A 21,705-nucleotide genomic window follows, 5' to 3' on the forward strand; every position below is an offset into this window, starting at 1 on the left:
GACATACTCGAAATACCACAGCATTAAAAATTAATCAATGCATCACTTAATGTTTATAAGAAAACAAACATTAAAATATATGAAAATGTTTTAATTCGAAATACTCCGAGAAGAAACTTTTCAAACATGGCAGTTTTGTATTAAATATAATGGCTTAGTTTTCAGTGGCACTAATCTTCTTGGTTATGATATTTAAGTTGCTAATATTTTATCATAATAGGTATTCTGCGGATTTAAAACACTTTGTAACATTGCAGTATACAAGCCTTTTCTACTAATAAAAGTGTTACAGTAAACTCTCGCCAGTCCGTGGCCCGAGAATCCGAAGTTCTCAGAAATCCGGGGTATTTCCGAAGTGACATGATCGTTACTGTTTAGATGTATGTATCACTATTCTCAGTGGATGATAAGAGCGACGCTCACTGATATTTATAGCGCGGTAAAAGGCTCTGAACTGGCGCGCAGTCATCTCGTTCCCGTCAGATAACTGTGAAATTTGAGCGGTGACCGTAACATTATATGGCGGGAAAATAAAGATAAAGGTGTAATGCCTTTTCCTCTGGTGCTTTCAAGAAATTTTTTAACGGTTTTTTACACCTAAAACTTCAAAACCATGCCTTTTAGCCATTTTAACTCCTCTTAATCCGATATAAAAAAAAACAGTTGGGCATTAGCAAATTCTTAAATGCTTTTCGTAAACAGACTCCAGTCGGATATTTAGAGTAGGTTGGAAATCGCGTAGGTTTTCCTGAAGCTCTGGGCACCGTGTGTCAGTGTGTGAAACATGTTGCCAGTGACAAGGATCCTAGCTGTGCGCGGCACACGACTGTAGTTGTCATGCGTCACACGCCGGGAATGCTGGCCGGAGGGAAGGTGAGTATAGTTCATTTGCGGTAAAAATAAATACTCTAACCGCCCTGCTAAATTTTTCCATTAAAGAAATTTTGAAGTTTCAGAGATTTTCCAGCAGAAATAATGTTCTGTAACTATCAAACAAATTGTATCAAAAAATTAACGGTAAATGGCTGCCGTGGGGGGCCTTAAAAAAATGTTCATTTTACCGGGAATGGACTATACAACCTGGCTTTCGTCGCATGCAGTGTGGAGTAGGGGAGGAAGGATGTTGACAGTTTCACACGCAGAAAATGGCTAGAGGGCTGGAGAGAGGGAGAGAGATGGTTTGTTGTCTGGGAGGGAGAGGTAAGCCGTATGACGTCATGCATCCGCTGCCTTTGCAGCCGCCAGCCTGTCTAGACGAGATTCTCGCACTCCCACTTACGTCGCACAAGCTACTGCTGCCGTGTTTTTAAACGGACTGTCCAATTTTTTTTCTCTTCTTATACGAACATTAGTAAGTGCACTATAAACCAACACAAAATATATGCTGCATGTTAAATAATAGCTTTGTATAAGCTTTTATTGTGAGTTTTACCATTTTTTCCCCGATTATTTTTGTTTTGTGCCAAAATTTCAGATTTTTTGATGGTTCTAGTGTACAATTAACTAATGATTTTTTTTTATTTCTCCCGTTTCTCTTTAGTTTAACTGGACTGGCCGTGTGTCTGTGAGGGAGTGGCCTTGAGTCTCTTGCCAGCTACGTATCGCTTCTCTCTCCCGCCCCTCCTAAATTCACTTCCCCTTATCAAGGGGCTTCCCGTTTCAGCGCACGCCACATTGCTACGCCTAGCTCTTTCACATCAAAGTGCGACTTCGGGTGCCATTAATTTAATTTAAGATGACTTTAAATTACTTTTTACACAATTTACTACCAACTTGAACAAATGGGTGTGTTAAATTTAATCAGGCCAGGCTGTAAATTTTCAGGAAAAAAAATTTCTCGGGTGCTTCATTTACTATGAATGGACTATACTGGTATTGCTTACGTACCATTCTGTTAACTTCTCAAGTGTCTTGTTTATTATGACGTCCTGTGGTAGTATTACATGTTCATTGACTACCATCTTATCTTTTAGAATTTTTTTTTGTATTTTAATGAAAATTTTTCAAAAATCCGAAGTTTTCAAAAATCCGAAGGTCATAAATCCCCGACACCCACGGATTTGCGAGAGTTTACTGTACTAAGAATGGGTTAGGATTGCAGTATATTTTATTCTGAATTTATAATTATGTATTTAATAATCATATTTCTTCTGTCATCCTTTCAACTTTGTTTTGCTACTTATATTTACCTAATATTATGTGTAATGAGTTGTTTCTATTATTTATTTAAATTTGAATATTGTGTTATAATTATATATTACATTTTTATTAGAATTAAGAGGTTGCATAATGATTTTAGAACAAGGGACAGTGTCTGGGGTGATGTGTAAAAAGAGAGAGGCATAAGAGACCTGTAAGTGCAAGTGAGAAAGAAACAGTGATTCCCCAGTAAGAGAGAGACAAAAGCTGGGATTCCCCACTGGTCATGGGAACTAAGTGATAACTACTCTCTCAAAGTGTTAGAGAGAGAAAGAGGATGTAAGTCCCGGGCTCTGTGTGTAGAAAACTGTTTTCAAGGTGTGTTGTGTATTCTTATTGGCTTGTGATGTGTAGTGTGAATCAAGCGGGTGTGTGATTGGTCGGTGAGGTCATGTGACTTCTCCTCCCTGCGTGAAGGACACAGTGCCATGATCTCACCAGTCGTCTGTCGATCGCTGCACCAGGAGGGCGCGTTCGGTGGCTTCTCATAAATTAAGTAGTAATTTGTGGAAGAGAATAATTTAACTTTGGTGGTCAAGCCATGTCGAGTTTTAAGTTAACCTAATTGAGGCGGTCTACGTAAAACGGGTGTATGGGTCCATACGCCCTTTTTACGCAGATCGCTTTATTTGATCCGCCATTTCGTGTAGAATTCAGTGGTGCAAGTTTCATCGCAATATCTTGAAAATTGAAGTTGGTACACCTGTTTTTGTGAGGTGATGTCAGCTGGTTTTCACAGTCAGGTTTTCTTGTTTTGTGGTTATGTTATGTTTTGATAGTCCTGTGTGATGCTGCTTATTTATATTATTAATAGTTTAAATGAGTGACTCTAATGAAAGTGATGAAAGTGAAATAGTTCAATAATGATTACTATGACAACAGGAGAAAGCAATGAAATATCCTTTTTGTGTTTTCTCAAAACATCATTTTTGCTTATACGCCCGTTTTACGTAGACCGCCTCAATTGTTTTTATATTTTCATTCAGCCATTCTAATTAGAAATTGTGACCACCTTCGTCGGCGTTTGGCTCATGGCGAAATTTGGTTTCGCTGGGTGCGGCCCTGTTTGAGGCCGCACTGATTTCGTGTACTTACAGTAAGATGTTACTGAAGGACTTAAGCTACGTTTGTTTTCTTTAATTTTCATCGCCCGAACTGCGAGCATTTCTCGACAGGCAGATATACATGTTGAATGAGTGAACAAAATATTGAAAGTGATTGGATTTAGTTGTTTCGTCTTTCGGACAATAAAACTCTCAAATGAAAAAGGAAGAAAATCTTTTTATTTCATTAAACGAAGTGTAATAACTTAAGAAGTTTTTTTTTATCAAATCTAATGAAAATAGTTTACTAATTATGGCAACAGGCCATAAACAGAGCATAAATGATTATTTTTCATTGTCAAATTGATCAGATCACAAATTTATTTGGTCATAATCTGTGAGGCTGTAAAACTGGGCAAATAAAAACTGAAAATTAGTGTTATAAAATTAAAAATAAGTTATTGCTTTGAAACAGAATAATGTTTAAATATTTTGTCCCAGACAGTTAGCTACATAATTTTTATCAAACTTGAGCTTAAAGATACATAAACTTCAGCGTTTTGTAGTTCGTGGTTGTTGGTAAATATGCCTTAATATTTTACAGTGTTTGTCGGCTCCTGTAAACAAAGAGGACAGCAGACAACTGTATAATTTTTAAATATGCCGCCAGCAACTAGTATTATAAGTTTAAACTTGGTGTGTGTGTGATGTTTGAATTTACAGTCTTCCAACTGAAACATATATGCCTTATTTAATTCTTCCTCCCTCAACAGACGCTCTGGTCTAGTGGCTAGCTTCGTTGACTGCCAATCAGCGTCCCTGGGTTCGGGGTGCGATCGTCACGTTCAAAGATTTTTATTCTTAAAAATACAGTAAAACCATCTGTATAACAAACTTGAAGGGACTGATATTATGTGTGTTTGTTATAGCGAGGTTTCTTTATAATGAGGTGAATTCAAAACCAACGAACAAATGATTTATGATACAAAGGTTTTTTTCTGTAGCCATCATTATTTCAAAAAACACAGAAGTAATAGTAGGTACTCATTATATAGATACAGTATACACAAAGTACTTACAGTGAAACCTCGTTAATACGATATTGGTTAATACAAAATCCTCGTTATTACAAACCTGTTTAAATCCCCGGCAACATGAATAGAATCTTTAGTATTAAATAGTTTGTTTATTATGAAATATCGGATATTATGTAATTCGAAGTTCTACTGTGACCCGAAACTTGTTTTCCCAATATTTAATACCTGATAATACAAAGTTACCGTATTTACTCGTGTATAGCGCGCACCACGATTTTTGCAACAAATTCCAAAGAAAAAAAAATTAAAATTTTTTTCCCTAAAACTTTTTTTCCCATAAATAAATTTTACTAACATTTTATGGTACCTGTTAAGTAATTACTTATGAAACAAATGATAATTTTAATTGATGTGTGGTGATGCGTCAGGAAAATACTTAAACTCTGCTGTGTAGACGGAAGATAATGAAGCGCTGTATCGTCACAACTGGTACGTGGAGGAAGGTAGGGAGGGAGGCAGGCAGGAACGGGACTATGACCATCAAGTAACCTTGACAGTTGACAGGACTAAACACCACCACTCCCATCACGTAGCTTCTACATAGATATTTCAACTGATAGTTAACACATTTTTAGGGACCCGCAAAATGAAGCGTGCCACGCTACGTTGCTAAGCTGGCTCGGAGGACTGGATGAATCACCGGGGACGAGGAAGCGAAGGAAGTGGGAGGGGGACTGGTGACAACATTCTCTCTCTCTCTCTCTCTTTTATTTTACTAGCTGCTGCGCTGGCTTTCTGTAGAGGGGGAGGTATAAAAATAAACAAGAGACCATGATGCGTGTGTGTGTGTTTTTTTTTTGTGCTGTGCTGTGAGCGTGTGTGTGCGAGAGACCAGGTTGTGTGTGTGTGTGAAAGAGATGCCTCGTTGCTTGTGCGTATGTGTGGGGGCTGGCCAGAAACGTCACCCGGCAGTTAACGACTTCCACTCCTCATCCCCGCCACCCCTCACTTCCCCCCCCCCCCCCCCCCTTGTGTATAGCGGGCATCCTTATTTTTTTTCTTTACTTGAGGGGGAAAAAGGGCGCGCTATACACGAGTATATACGATAGTTTGTATTCTCATCATAAAAACATTCGGGGCATCTTCAGAAATATATATTACTGATGCCGTTTTAAAAGAAAAATCTTGAATATGATTGCACAGCGATATTGTACGAATTCCACATGTGAAATACAGAAGAAAATTTCAGTGGACTACTATATTTTACCAAATAAAATTCTAAAATACTATCGTCTCGATTTATAATGGTTATAAAACAGCGTACATCGGCCATGTTGAAACATAACAGTTTCACTTTCACAATGAAAAATATGTATAAAACAAAATGTAGTTAAAGTAAAGCACATAAATAACAATTATGTCTAAACTCTCTACGAATTATGTTTTCTCATTGCTATAACAAATTCATTTTAAATATCACAGTGAAGTGAGAAAAGATCAGCAAGCTGCCGCCATATTGGTTGGAATTAGAAGAGTGCGGGTGCCCTGTGTAATATATATTGCCATAGTTTGAGGAATCTTATTACTTGCCCCCATAAAACAACCCTAATCCTCAAATTATCGTCAAAAAAAATAAAATAATATAATTTAGTTGTTTTTTCCCATTTACGTCACAAAAAAGTTGGTGCTGCCATCTCTTCTTGTTCGTATCGTAACCCCGCCCCTTAGTGATGCAAGGGGCAATCGCAGCGGTCCCTAATGATTTTCGTTATTTTCTTTATTGTTTATTAAATTAAATATAATTTTATCTTTGTAACTTGATTGCATTGGAGTTAATAACAAAAACATTAATACTAGGGATGGGTCGATTTGATTCTCCGATTCCTCGATACCACCGATTATTAAAAAATTTGGGTACTCAGTATCGGGTACTAAAAAAGGGCAAGGTAGGTTAGGTATCGGTTAAGTTAATTAAGCAAATACAGTAGTAATAAATTTTTGTCTAAGCTTTTCTTACGTATTTTAATATATCTTACCTGCCGTATGCGCATAAAATTCCTAATAATGCTCATTATTATTAAATATTAATTTTATACGAATAAAAAGAAAATTAAAAAAACAATGATACCAGGCATGTTTAACCTCTAATTAAAACTCCACGATCGATGAACTTTATTCCTCACTCATGTATTAGACGTAAATAAATTGTAAAAAGACTAATTAATTTTATTTACAGTTAAGAAAAGTACATTGTTTTTTGTGAAGAAAGTGACGGTTATGAAACGAGATCACATCACGTATCGTCACCATTTTAGTTGTGATCCATTCAAGGATGATGGCCTTCACAAAATCTTTGGTGCCCATAAAACAAAGTCAAGTCGAAACGTATTGATTCGTTGCGTACGGGACAAATTGTATAATGAAAGCAACAATCGATTTTAAAGAATTCTCTGGCCATACCGCCAACAGAGGCTCATGTTTATTACTTGCAAAGGAAAACAGTAATTCACCGTCGTGCTATTGAGGTTACTGTGAATTGTTTCGCATAGTATTATGCTATTTATTTTGCACAAATATTGTTTTGCTAAAACTATTTTCAAGTGTTTTGCTAGTTTGTTAGTAAAACGAATGTTCGCCGACTGTCGTTTCAAATTACGTGGCGAATAGTCTGATAGTGTATCAACATCTCTAAAGTTTGGTAACATTTTCGCATCAATAGTGAAAATGACAAATATGCAATTTGTAATCATTGTAGTGCGCAAATTTCACGGGGCGGTACTTCCAAATCTACAACCAATTTAATGAAGCATTTGAAATCCCGGTACACATTACTACCAGAAGAACAGAGTAAACTTTTGTTTACAGCACTGTCACCAACCAAGTCACAAGGTACCACAGAAAAAAGTAGTGCTACCTTTGAACCCATTTTGAACAAAAATGTTATGTTATCGGCTAAATGTTAAACATTTTTGTGCTCAGCCTAGTACTAGTAAACAAACTTTATGTGATGATGCTTCTTCACTGGTAATTGAAAGAAAAAAACCTGATCATTTAATCCTAAGTTTATAATTATCCTTTATGCATGTTATTATCATTACGTAATGCATTCAATTCTTAAGTAGTTTTAATTATGTGACCAGAATTACCAGGAATCTAAAACTGGAATGACTCAGAATCGAGAATCGAAATTTAGGAATCGGTACCGGTTTCGGAATCGATAAAAATGTGTACTTAACCCATCCCTAATGAATACGAATATAAACATCCAACGCATGATATATACACAGTAAATGCTAATAAATCAGCAAACTATTAAAATAATGTCATTTACATCTCGACATTTCAGGCCGATTGGTTGCCCGTTTATTTATAAATTTTGACGATAATCATGATGTATATAATTTTCTAGGCACCTTTTTATTAACAAAATATGTTGACATGTTTAAATAGTTTCTTTAATAAACATTTTAGTTTTCCGTAAACCCTAATACTATTTCATATTAGTTGTCTTTAGTTTTAGGCCAAATGGCATGCTGTTGACATAGATAATGCTTGAATTTTTCGAACGTGAAATATATTTTATTCCTGAAAATAATGTGAAAAATATTATTCCCTGCCGCTCGAATTTTTTCCTGTTAGTCGGGATCCCGCACACCCTAGTCATCCAATATACGTATGTACCAGACTGAAGTTGGCTTATTCTTCAAAATTATAAATTTGATGGGGCCATGTCTTATTGGTCAAGGTATGTAGAGATGTTGAATTTTATTTACGTCACTGAAAACTTGGTTTAACAGAACAGGGTCGCATTTAATTTTTCATATTAAAATTGAATGCCTCAATGTTCGATTTTCAGCCTTTTCCGGTATATTTTATGTAGTGTATGTACAAGTTCGGCAAAGTTCAAAAACTTAACCTGAAATGTAAAATAAAGGAAAAAGAAATGATTTAACCATTGAAAAAAAGTTAAGGCTAATTAGGGAAGTAAACTTAGGTGAAAAAATCAAAACCTCTATTACTAAGGAGTTTAATGTCCCACTGTCAACACTATCAACAATAATGAAAAATGAATCCAAGATTACAGAGCACCATAAAAAAGGAGGAGGGTTGAAAGGACGAAAATGTATGCGTGGTGCTAAGTATGACGAACTAGAAGAGAAATTGCTTGAATGGTTTAATCATAGATGGTCCAAAAATTTGCCTCTTTCTGGGTCTATGATAAAAGAAAAAGCTGATATGTTGGCATTGAAAAGTGGGTTGATGATTTCAAATGTGGTTGCAGAGGGTTATGCAAAGACACAATTTGGTTTTTAGTAGTGTGTGTGGTGAATCTGCAGATGTAGATAACCAGAAAGTTGACGAGTGGCTGGAAACATCGAAAAATACCATCAATCAGTACAGTCCTAGAGACATTTACAACATGGATGAAACTGGTGTATTTTATAACCTTTTACCAGACCATACCATGGCCTATCGAGGGGAGCCCTGCCATGGTGGCAAGAGGAGCAAGGAGCTAATCACAGTTGTACTGTGTTGCAATTCAGATGGCAGCGATAAAATTAACCCGTTGGTTATAGTATAGGAAAGTTTTTGAAACCACGCTGCTTCAAGGGAGTCACAAAGTTCCCATGCCAATACGAAGCCAACCAAAATGCATGGATGACATCTAAAATCTTTCGTGATTGGTTGTTGCGGTTGGATAGGAAAATGGCTGTCAAGAACAGAAAGATTCTTCTCCTCCTTGATAGATGCGCATCTCATTCTTCTGAATCACTGAAATTGGACAACATTCAGTTGATGTACTTACCTGCCAACACCACCAGCATTTTGCAACCTCTTGATCAAGGCATTATTAATAATGTCAAAAAGATATACAGAAAGAGACTTGTCCAATTTCTTGTGCGTCGCCTGGATGCCAAGAAACAGCTGACTAAATGGAATGTTTTTGATGCTATTCAAAACATCTGTATGGCTTGGGATAGCATTCAACCTACAGTGATTCAAAACTGTTTCAAGAAGTTAGTCCCTGCAGTAGCCACCAATGAAGAAGCTTCAGGCCCTAAACTATCATCTGCTACAGAGGACTGCAACCCTGGTAGTATCAGCCCCAACATTCATGTTCCCAGTGGCAGTTCTGCCTCAATTGGCCTTTCTTTGTGTGATACTGGCGACAGTGCTGGTGTGGATAGTGAGGAATGAGAAATTCTTTAAAGTAAGTTAAATTTCACGCAACATTTTAACAGTTTTGTAAAAATAGATGACAGACTTCTTACATCATCCACACCAGATGACTTTGAGTTGACAGACTGTGACACTACTGATGGTGATCTTAACACAGAAGCCATAGACTGTGAAGAGCCACCAACACTTGCATTGCCCAAAAGAACTGAAGCTTTGCAAGCTCATAATACTCTGGAAACAGTAATACAGTGCAGTGATGCTGACACTGAAACAATGAAAGCCTTTGACCAACTGTGTGGCTTTGTCCAAAGTGTATTAAAAAAAATGAAAAGCAGACCAAAATTATTACTAATTACTATTAGAACTAATTTTGGTCTGCTTTTCATTTTTGTACCTAAATCTTCTCAGTGATCTAGATATGTAATAATATTTAGCAACATGTCATTCAAAATTGTAAAACATTTTGTGTTAACTTTTACGTAGTCTAACCATGTTTAAACTTAAGCGAATTTTTTTTATGTAATTTTGTAATACTTATTATATTATTTTTTCTAATAATTATGTAAATTGAGGCGGTCTACGTAAAAAGGGCACTTTGGCTATATGTGTGTTCTGAGAAAAATGGATTTTAATATTTCACTGTTAATTTAAATATTGTTATGTTTGTTACCAATTGTACAGTATCTCAAGCAATGGATAACACAGGTTTCTTATACTAAATAATCTTATTATATGTTGATAAATATTATATTTAATAATATATCAAATAGTTTTAAATTGCATGTTATGAGCCCTTTTTACGTAGAACATATTACATTAGATATGTAAATGCCATTAAGTAGATTTACTATTGTACTAGATCTAAATGATAATTTCCTTACGTTTAAAATAAAAGTGTTTGTGTTATAATCATATTGTCTGTTACATTATTAATTTTAGCTTATAATAAAAATGCAAAAATAAATGCAATTTGTGTGCTTAGTAACAATAAATACTTTACTGTTCTGATTGTTGTTGCTGACTGTGACAGTTACGACATATTAAAAATACAATAAAGATCTTAAAATAAACAAAAAAATTACTTTGTCGAACATAAGTAATAATAACAACTTAATAACTTAAAAAACAACCCCATCTTACTACTTCATTATACATGTTTTTTTTGACATTTTTGAAAAATTCAATAGAGTTGTAGAGTCTGTACCACATAAGGTTTCCAGATTTTGAAAGATGCTTATCAACCCCATTGTGTTGACCTTTAATCCCTAGGAGTTTCTTGGAAAAACCCAGACTTTGCAATCCTGTTTACAGTCCGTTTTCTCAGAAGAGAACTGTCACAATCTGGAAACATTATGTGGTACAAACTATAGGCTTATTTACAAAGGGATCTAACATAAATCTTTAAAGTAAGACTTTTTTAATGTTGGAAACATTACTGATTATTGCAGTCTTTGGAACTTTTAGCAATGATTTATCATGCCAACAATAAAGTCTTTGTCATCCTCACTCAAAAAACAAAACAGGCTTTTCACATCATCTTCGTTGACCTCTGGCCATGGCGAAAGCTCTGCACAAGCATTTTTGAAGTCTCCAGTAGCAGGTTTCCAGATACGGAAGACATCAAAGAGTTCAGTGTAGGTCTGAGAACATAAAATTGCACCATTCCTCTGGTATTTGATAATCACATACTTCATGATGGTGAAAGAAAATTTGTGTGTGGAAATAGGCTTGGTGTAGAAAAACTGTGACAGATATTTGTCCCAATCTTTCAGCAAACCCCTATCCATAATAACCTCAAATGGCGAAGGACTTATTCGGCATGTGACCATAGATTCAAGATAAGGCTTTGCACTACCAATCACTTCCTTTTTCTTGATTTTCTTCCTGATCAATCCGAAATTGCGGTCACACTGAGAAACGCTGTGCCCCCGTACAGGAAACATAATATGTACAATATTCACATTATGCACCTTGGCAAACCAGGCTAAAAATTTTGCCACAGTCATGTTTCTGTTCTGTCTTCCAGCTGCATCAGAGAGGAAAACTATTGTAGATACAAGAGCAAACTTACGTAACTGTTTCTTCCGGCAATCGTACAAAAAAGACACAACAGAATTAGGGTTTTTCTTTCCATCACACTCAGTAAAACAGTAGCAATAACTGGAATCATCATTGAAAACATGTACGGTAAAGCAGTACAGCCAAAACATTCTTTTATAAAACTGAGTATTTACATTCAATTTTCGAATGTGATAGTTCTGAGCATAATCAAACTATTATAAGAAGTGAATGGTCTTCTTTGCATTTATTTTTGTAGTTGTCACGCAACTGTTTACGTTTTTGAACTTTCCTTTTGTGCAATTCAAAGAGTGGACGACATGGATCACTGGAGTCATTATTCAGCTTGATTTTGCATTCTTCACAATAATCACATACACCCGTCTTTGGTTTACGCACACTGTATGGAAAACGTGTTTTGAAGTACTCATATTAAGTCTTATACGTCATCCCCAAAGGTTTACTACATTTTTCTTTGTAGTACTTCTTAAACATGTCATATAAATCTTTTGTAGTGAGGAGTGTATTGTCAAAATACATGTTACTTTTTTCTTTACAATAGTGACTTTCATCATGAGGTAACATACTAAGATGTACACCCATCATTTCAATCACATCATCAGATATATTTCTAGGTCGATTATTGTGAGTGCCTCTCTTCTCTTCGAAAGATTCATTCAATAATAGTTTTTTCTGAATAACTCTTAGACGTTTCACAGATACTTGAAACAAACTTAAAAGAAATTTACGGCATACTTGTATCCTGCAACCACTTGCAACAATAACATATATCCAACTGTGGTCCTGCGGCTTTTTTTGGTTTACAGTCTTCCTCTTAGGTTCTGCTGCAACCTCCATGCATTTTCCCAATAAAGAATCTTGAAAACATTTTGATTGACCATTATAAAACGAATCATACATATTTACCTGTGCTTCAAAACCCATCCTCTCATAACACTTCTTTTGACAACAGTCAGAAACAAATGTGAAGTTTTTGTCACACACAATTTTCCCTGAAGAGCAAACATAACCTTCTCCTTGAGCACGTTTCTTTTTCACTTCCTCATGATGTTTGTTCTTTTGTTTATTAACAATCTTCCTTTTTCTTACAGATGTGCAATCACACTCTACCGTATTCTCATTACACCCATTCATCTTAAAAACTACGTGAAATAAATCTAACTTGCAAGACACATTGCTTAACAACATAAACAAGAACTTTAAATAAAACCATAGAACAGTGTACTGTCATGATGTTGCACATCTTACTACAAACATGTGTACCTACCAACTTCAGTTTTTAACATATTCAGGGCAGATTTCACCATCGCCGGTTAAGGAGTTTAAACATTGGTTAAGAACACTTAAACATCGTTTAGTTGTGAATTATATTTCACCAAAAGTTAAACAGTGTTTAAGTTCGTTAACGGTTGTTTAACATTAACCGCCCAAATTCGGGCGGTTAAGTCTTAAACAGTTGTTTTAAAGAGGAGTTGTGTCTCGTAATGGCCGCGCGAATGTACGATTTAATTTTTGAAGAGGATGATGATAATGTGCGAAGAAGGCCTAGATGGGTTCAAGAAAGATCAAACTATCTGGACGATTATGATGATGTTGACTTTGTCAAGCATTATTTTAATTAAAGGTTTTTTAAAGTGTTGTTTTACAAGTATAGGTATATATATATACATATTAATTTGAAAGCAGTATCAAGTTTATATCTTAAATAACTTCTAATTGAGTAGTATTTCTTCACTTTCTAGGTTATATTTTCGGCAAAAAAATATAACAATAATTTTTACTACATACCCAAATACCTTGCTACATACCTGTTTTAAATATCTCCAACTTTTCCTTTGCAGCTACCTTTCTCGTTTGTCTTTTTAAATTCTCGTAGCACGCCTTCAAAGCATCACTACAGCGATTGGTGGAAGGGCTTGAAGCATTGAATATCTTCGTCACAATTTCCCAAGATTTATTTTTTTCTTTATTTGTAACGGCATCCGTTTTTTAATTTTCTATTGTACTCGCGTGTTCTTGAACCAATTCAACTAGCAGTTCCTTTTCATACGAAGTAAAATTAACAGAACGTTTGCGTCTCTCACCCATGTTTCAAAACAAATATTAAATTTCAATAGCGCACTTTATTTTACATCACACCAAGCTGCAACACATACGTAACAATATAGCATCGCCACCGCCTTCTTTATATGAATCTTCTAGGCGAATAAAACTTAAAACAAGGTGTAACTAATCAATGGTAAGAAATGCGTGGTGAAATGAAAAAGCTTAACGGTTGTTTAAGAACGGAGTGTTAACTTTAAACAACCGTTAGTTAACACATTGTTTAACGACCGCATGGTGAAATTGGCCCTCAGTTAATTTACTATTATGCTAAACAACATGGAGAGAAAATTAGTTCTGCTTAAAAAGGGCACATAGACTAGTGTGTTTGCACGTCTTACTATAAAAAGGTGTACCAACTTCAGTTTTCTTGATATCCAGTTGAAAATTTTACTACATATGCTTAACAACATAGCGGAATATAAAATGAATTCTGCTTAAAAAGGGCACTTACACCAATGTGCCCCTTTTACGTCGACCGCCTCAATTGTTTTTCAACTGTTATATACTATATACAATTATTGAAATATTTTCAAAATCAATAATGAAATTTGTGCTTTTTTTTTTGACATATGTTGTCGTTGTGGGGGCTTTTCGGATAGACTGAAACTGCGTAACTTGGGCGCCACCACGTGTAGGGGCACGTGGACCCGGCCGTATTCTCCTGGTACGGGGCCGTGACGTGATCAGTGTGGGGACTAGGCTTGACTCCCCCTTTGCCCAGTAGTACTAGTGGGCTCTTAAGGCGTCCCACACGCCTCGGGACTCAGAAGATTACGCATTCTGGTGCTCAGTGAAACTCACAGAAGTCTGGGGAAAGCTCTTTATTGATGTCGAGCAGCACAAGGAAATAAAACGTTACATAAGTAATTACATGAAAAGAGAGTTATTAATTGATACACTGAAATAACATGCCAACAGGAACAGTGGCGTAGCCAGGATTTGTGTATGGGGGGAGTTAAGAAGCATGCCGGCCCCCACCCCCTGGATTATAGCGGGGGGTCCGGGGGTCCTCCCCCGGGAAAAATTGGATTTTAAGGTGTAAAATAGTGCTATTTTAGCAGTTTTTGGTACTTAAATTTAAATATTGTAATGGTAAAAATTTTTATTAATTTTAATATGAAATTTGTTTGAGTGTTGATTAAGAAATTAATTAAAGATTTGGTGCTAAGGGGGGGGGGGGGGGGTTGAACCCCTAACCCCCCCCCCCCCTAGCTTCGCCCTTGAACAGGAATATTACACCGGCTTAAAGGCTGACCAGGTCACCTCGTGGCCTGGCCTCAAAAGTTCGTTACATATTAAGACGAAATAAAATATCCAACTGGATTTAAATAATTACGTTAAAGAGCCATCATCCCAAGGTAGACCTTGAGGAAAAGAAAAAGGTTTAAGAAATAATTACGGAGCGACGGATGTTAACAGATCAGTGAAACTAAAATTGAAGTCGACGAGGCACGCGCAGGCCTTCTACCCCGGGCGGCGAACGGAAGCTGACTGACGAGGCCAGGGCATCATGGCCGCCGGGAAGCGTTAAGTTCCCGTTATGTTACCAGGTATCCACCTGGTAACATATTAACATGAAAAACCCTCTTAAACATTAAGCAAAAACTGACCACAGTCATTTATCATTACCAAACTTAACTTATTTTTAATTTATTCATTAAAGTTCAAAAAAGTAGTTGCGGGTAGTTCCAGGGTTGCCCGCCTGGGCGGAAGGCCCGTATCCAGGATGCCTACTTGTGCCTGTTTGTATGCTTTGCCACCAAGGCAATCCACTTGGAGTTGGCCTCTGATCTGACGACAGATGCTTTCATAGCTGCCTTTCGCAGTTTCTTATCTCGTCGGGGGCGATGCTCTGACCTTCACAGCGATTGTGGGACTAACTTTGTCAGTGCCAGTCGCTTGTTGACTGGACTAAGAGCCTTCATGTCAAGCAAGGATACACATGACTCCTTTGCTCAGTCGCTGGTTGAACATCAAGTTACCTGGCATTTCAAGCCCTCATCAGCACCACATTTCGGAGGCTTGTGGGAGGCAGGTGTAAAGTCTGTGAAGTCTCACCTCATAAAGAGTGTAGGTGCTCGGGTACTCACTTATGAGGAGTTGTACACTCTCATGACACAAGTGGAGGCCATTCTCAACTCACGGCCTCTGTGTGCTCTCTCAATTAATCCAAACGACATGGCTGCTCTGACACCCAGTCATTTTCAAGTCTTGGGGCCTGCACTAGTGCCCAAACCAGATTTGTCCCACCTCAAGCTAAATCGTTTGTCTCGATGGCAACTCATCCAGCAGGCGCATCAGTCATTCTGGAAGCGCTGGCACCAGGATTATCTACAACAGCTGCAGCAACAACCCAAGAGCCTAACAGACCAAGACATTCTTGGTGTTGGCACCTTGGTTCTCATCAAAGATCCGAATCTACCACCACTGTGCTGAAAGTTAGGCCGTATTGTGAAGACTTTTCGTGGCTCAGATGGTGTAGTGAGAGTGGCTGAGGTGAAGACCCAACAAGGCACCTTTCTGCGGCCTGTGTGAAGCTGTGCCCGTTGCCCACCCAATAAATGTTTAAAAATATGCATTTTGGTGGGCGGTATGTTGGATTTGTAAATAGTGCTTACCCTAGATTTATATTAACTAATCCAAAGTGTTGGATGCTTCAAAATTCAAATGTGGCGCCATTTTGCTGCCATTAACTCAAGCGATCCTGGTGGCCACCAGGAAAGACTCAGTGGTTCATCTGGTACCGGGGTCATCGGACGTTCAGCTATCGTTTTTGGCTTTCATGTTATCTGGTAACAGTTTCAGTACGATACATTCAGCTTCAATTATGTTATGGTGTTGGTCTGCTAGAATTCTTTTTTGCATGGTTGTGAATTTAACCGCATCATGCTCCAAGAGAAACTTTGATGGCTAAGCCACTTACTTTCCTTTCGAACAGTTTTGCTACGGGCATGAAAACTCGTGTTTAACAGAAACTTTTCATCAGTTGCGCGAAGATGCGTATTAATATGCAAATGGTTACACTTGGCTGTGGACAATATGAATTTTTTAAGTGGCCCTAAGTAATGACCTTACTTGTTTTAGGTTTTTCCTTTTGTAACTTATTTTACGGAAATTTTAATATAGATACACACACACACTCACACACACTCACTCACACACTCAAACTAGCTGCAGTACCCGGCATTGCCCGGGGTGAGCACAGGGTGAAGGGGACTTTTTTCGAAATCAGATGTAGTTAGTAATTTATTGTCTTCTTAATTTGAATGTCAAGTTTGCAAAATAATTTATATCACTTTCAGATCCCGACAGACATTGTTCTGCCAGTGTATAGTTATTTACCTGTATATATCTAAAAATTGGTGGATGTATGTAATCTAGACTATATAAAGCACTATAGAAAAAAGCTGAAAAATAATAAATTACTAATATGTAAAAGATTCCATTATCTAGCTAATGTTCCGCATGCATGGCAATGCCTCATTCAGTTTTGTTTTGAAATATGTTTGAAGTATGTACAGTCAAACCTCTCTGAAACGACCCCTCACGGTTCCCAGGAATAGGGTCGTAATAGATGTTTTCCAAAATTTTCAGTTCATTTAAACCCCCCCTCCCCTTCCCCACCCTTTCCCAAACCGCTACTCTCTAATAAACCAGCCGTACAATGGCAGGATGCTGTCACTCACAATGCTAGACGGCTTTGCTTTAAACCCACTTCAACCTTCATGACAAGTCCGTCGCCCTACAGGCCACTCTAAAGAAAATATGTCAAAAGACAGTTTATTTTTACTGGTTATTTTACATGTACGTTTTCTGCTTGCCGTAGCATACCTGCCAACCCTCCCGCTTTAGGCGGGAGACTCCCGATTTTATAACCTTTCTCCCGCCCTCCCGATTTGTCATTCAAATCTCCCGCTTTTTGGTTCTGTTTCTCTTGAAGTTTTTAATGCCGTAAATTTATAGTATTAATATGTTTGTACCATTATTCCGTACAAGCGTTTAGTAACTACGGTTCGTACCATAGCGTGTGGTTATTTTAATAGCCTCAATGCCCACAATTGTCGGCTAAAACTCTTGGTTAAGCGTAGAAAGAAACGTTATTTACGATAATTATGGGAGCTGTTTTGGTACACATTCGTCATTGGTGTTTGTTAGCCAACCAGAAAAAGGTTTCATTTGTTTTCCAAGATGGCGTGTGTTGTCAACATTGAAAACTGTGTTTTCGGTGGTGGTGGTTTGAAATAAAGACGGACCAGTGTTGCCAGACGTACCCGAATTCGGGTACGCTTACCCGAATTACTGTGTCTGTACCTGGTACCCGAGAAGACTTGCTCGGGTATGCAAATGTACCCGAATTTTAGAAAACGAAAAAATCAATAGTAAAAAATTCTCAACTTTATTATTTTAATAAAATATTTCTGTTTTATAACAGTAACTTTATGAGTTAATATTAGTGAGATAACTCTAGTGTTAGGTTTGACCCAACATACTTGGAATATATTGGGGATTTACAGGTAAACGAATAGTCAATATGAAATATTTTCGTGTGTAGAACCACTTGCTTGAGTTACTTGTTTTTATGTATTACTACTCCTGCGTTTTTAATTGTGCATGGTTTACATGAATGAAGTTATTCAATAAGTCTTTTTTTCAATTGAAATTGCCTGGTAAACGTATGTAACGTCCGAGTTATTTGCTATTTATATTTATTTCACTTAATCAAATGACAAATGCAAATGTTTATGCAGACCTGCAACCACAAACATCAAACCAACTACATGTCACTGCTGAAGACGATTTCTTTTTTGGTGACTGAACGTCCCACAAATATTTCCTGAACTTTCTATAAATTGTTAAACACACGTGTCATATAAAAATTTGTGTAATTTTTTTTGCGAAAGTCTGTCGCACTTCTAAAACCACGATTTACGAGTGTAACACTTAGCAAGAAAAAAATATCAGTATATAGAAACAGTTATGTACATAATTACAATTTAACCCCAATAAAAAATTTGGTGTTTATAAAGCGACGTCAACTACAAGAAAACACACACGCTTTAAAAACCAAAATTTTATCCTGTTTATGCAACAAAATTACGGAGTGTAGACACACGGTCAAGAACTACACAGAGGTAAGGTAAGTGAGAGAGCAGTCTTAATACTACAAAAATGGACTGTACTATTCTCTCACAAAGCATTCAATCATTCGGAAAGCTTGATACATAGGTAAAGTATTCTCAAAAATAGTTTCAACTTAAATTACAAACCAATCTTAAAAAATTATAATATGCCCATTTGTTCACCAGTAATACTCATAAAAAGAAGCAGTAGCATAGCCATGCGTTAAGAGGGTCTGGTATTGTTTAAAAAAAGAGGGGTAGTTGGGTGTGAAACACACTGCACTGTACCAGGAAAAGTTATATATATAATGCTTTTGAAGATCTTATATTCATTTTGATTTACTTTTAATCATATAATATAATTGAGCTGTTAACTAAAAACTATAATATTAGCGAAGTTATTTGTTCCTGACCTCTAAATTATACTTCTTTTTTTTTTAATTTGAGACCTAATCTATCCCTTCCACCTCGTTCTGCCAAAACCACACATTTTAATATTCTTCACACGGGCCTTGAAACTATAAAAGTTTTTGCTAAGAGATTGTGTCATATATGACATTTCTTTTGTTTAAGAAGATAGCTATTTATGTTTTAATCCTTTTTTTTTTTTGTGTACCGGAATGATACCCGAAATAAGAAATTCTCGTACCCGTAAGTACTCGAATTTTGAGGTAAGTGTACCCGAATTTTGTGTGCTACGCCTGGCAACACTGAGACGGACTGAATTAATGAGTTTATGATACCACTGTTTACATTCGTGCCCAAATTCGCTTCGGTTTGTAAGCCGGCTATGTGTGAATTGTTAGTTTGTGCCCGAACAAATTCACCTTTGTTCGCGTCTGTGCTCACAGACGAAGTGTAGAGTTAGCATTATAGTCTTTGAATTTATTCAACGGTGTATTCATAAAAATATTATTTTGTGAAGCAGTTGCGTGATGAGTATTTTTGTTTAGTTGTAGGTCTACTCCGCAATAGGGATTTAATAGAAATGGCGCTAAGTAAGCCTACAGTGAAGTATCTTTCTGTGTACAAGAAGACATTCAGTGACGAATTTCCGTGCATTTTGCAATCGAGGAAAGGTGAACATGCTGAATTTTGTAAAGTGGTAAATTTATATAAAATATTGATAATGACATACGACTTATTTAGGCATAGTAAATATCAAGAAACTTAAAGATGTTGATTGAAAATTGGGGGAAAAAATTTAACAATCTAGAATTAACGCATGTTAAAGATGAGTAAATTTTAAATTTGTATTTATATGGTGTGCACGTACTATGCCCTCTTTTTGTGGCCCTGCCTACCCTATATTTTGTAAATGGGAAAATCTTTCTCTTTTGAACTCTCCACAGTAGGCACGTGCAGACAATTCTTAAAAATAGCAACTAGCCCAATAAAAATATTACAATTTCAACCAGCTGTTTTTTATAATTTTTACTTGGAAATATGCTTAAAAGCACTATTTTGCATCTTCAAAACAAAATTTTCCTGGGGGAGAGCCCCCGGATCCCCCGCTTTATTGGGGGAACAAGTATTTACTCCACTAAAAAACCTCCCTCTTTTGGACTGGCCAAAGTTGGCAGGTATGCCGTTGTTAAATACTCTAGAACGCCGATGTCACGAACCCCGGATTTAACGAAGCAGTGATTTTACGAATACATTCTCGGGAACCGTCAAAAAATTGGACATTTTGACCAAAATGTGAAAATCAGAAGTAAAAAAATTAAAAAAAAAACGAAATGGAAGATCATTAAAATCTGTTAACTTTAACACACAGCGTGGTTTGTGTCTGCTTTAATACTTCCAAAAAATGTTCATGTAAGATTAACAAAAAAAATAATGGGATATTTCCTGTAAAAATATGGCAGCTGTAGGTTCTGCAATGCGAGTGGGCGCACACGAAGCTCGCCTGACTGGCTGGCGGCAGCAGCAGCTTCATAACGCATAAGCTCACCCCTCCCTCCCCTCGTTCACATTCTTCAAGGCTAGCTCATCCCTCCCAGACACACAAACCATCTAGTGTCCTCCCTTGTAACACCCCAACTTCGCTTCCTTTGTAAAACCTTCAGTGAGAAAATGCTCATTTCACCCTCCCTTCTCCCGTAAAATTGGGCTATTATGAATGGGGTACTAAAGCGGTGAGAGAGGGGTCAAAATATGTCACTTTTCACACCAAGTTTGAGTTCAGTCATCTCTGGCAAGGAATTTACAAGCTTTCAAACTAAAATATAAATGTATTTTAATAGCAAGGGTCCTATGAAAATGAATATACCGAATAAAACAAACAAAGCATAAAACGGCCCAATGCGTGGTCGCTTCGTTATTGCTCCCGCGAGAGGTGAGACGTGGAATGTTGAAGAAAGATAAATGCGGGGGAGACAGACGGCAGCCAGTGTGTTTCCTGGGTGGGGAATAAGTGGCGTAGTCTTTTTTTTTATGCTGGGTAAAGTGACCTTTTTCTGTCAACCCACGGAAAAAGATAATTGCTTGAGCTGTCAAAATAAACATCGCTGCGGCAGTTAAAACATGCCGAGGCGGGCGTGCATCCAGTCGGTCGCTGTGTATTGTCAACCGATAGTAATCAAAATCAAGAGAAATCCAGCAGGTAGCTTTGCCTTAACTGCATACCACACTAGACACTCGCAAAAAGCTAAACGTAAACACGTTGCCACAAAAACCTTTATCTGCACCCTGCCGGCAAAGGAAGGTGGGATGGGGGTTGTTAAGCGCTGACAGCGGTCGACAGGAAGTGGTATCTATTTTTAGATTTGCGCTGCTTACGGCAGTACAGCACTCGGCAAGAGAAACGCAGTAACACTCTACTCACCACAAGAAACTTATTTTCTGTCCAATTTTCTTCGGATTTTCGGCCATTTTTTCACGGTTCCTCGAAATCGGGTTGTAATAGAGAGGTGGTCGCAATAAATGGGGTCGCAACAA

The 21,705-nt window shown here is 37.1% G+C and overlaps 1 protein-coding gene across 2 annotated transcripts in view; it reads left to right on the forward strand.

The window, feature by feature from the left end:
* LOC134540202 (brefeldin A-inhibited guanine nucleotide-exchange protein 1) overlaps positions 1-21,705 on the forward strand; it is a 289,907-nt gene that overhangs the window by 191,224 nt on the left and 76,978 nt on the right. The window lies entirely within an intron of this gene.

Source organism: Bacillus rossius, chromosome 1 (assembly GCF_032445375.1).
Source record: "Bacillus rossius redtenbacheri isolate Brsri chromosome 1, Brsri_v3, whole genome shotgun sequence".
NCBI classification, from domain to species: Eukaryota; Metazoa; Arthropoda; class Insecta; order Phasmatodea; family Bacillidae; genus Bacillus; species Bacillus rossius.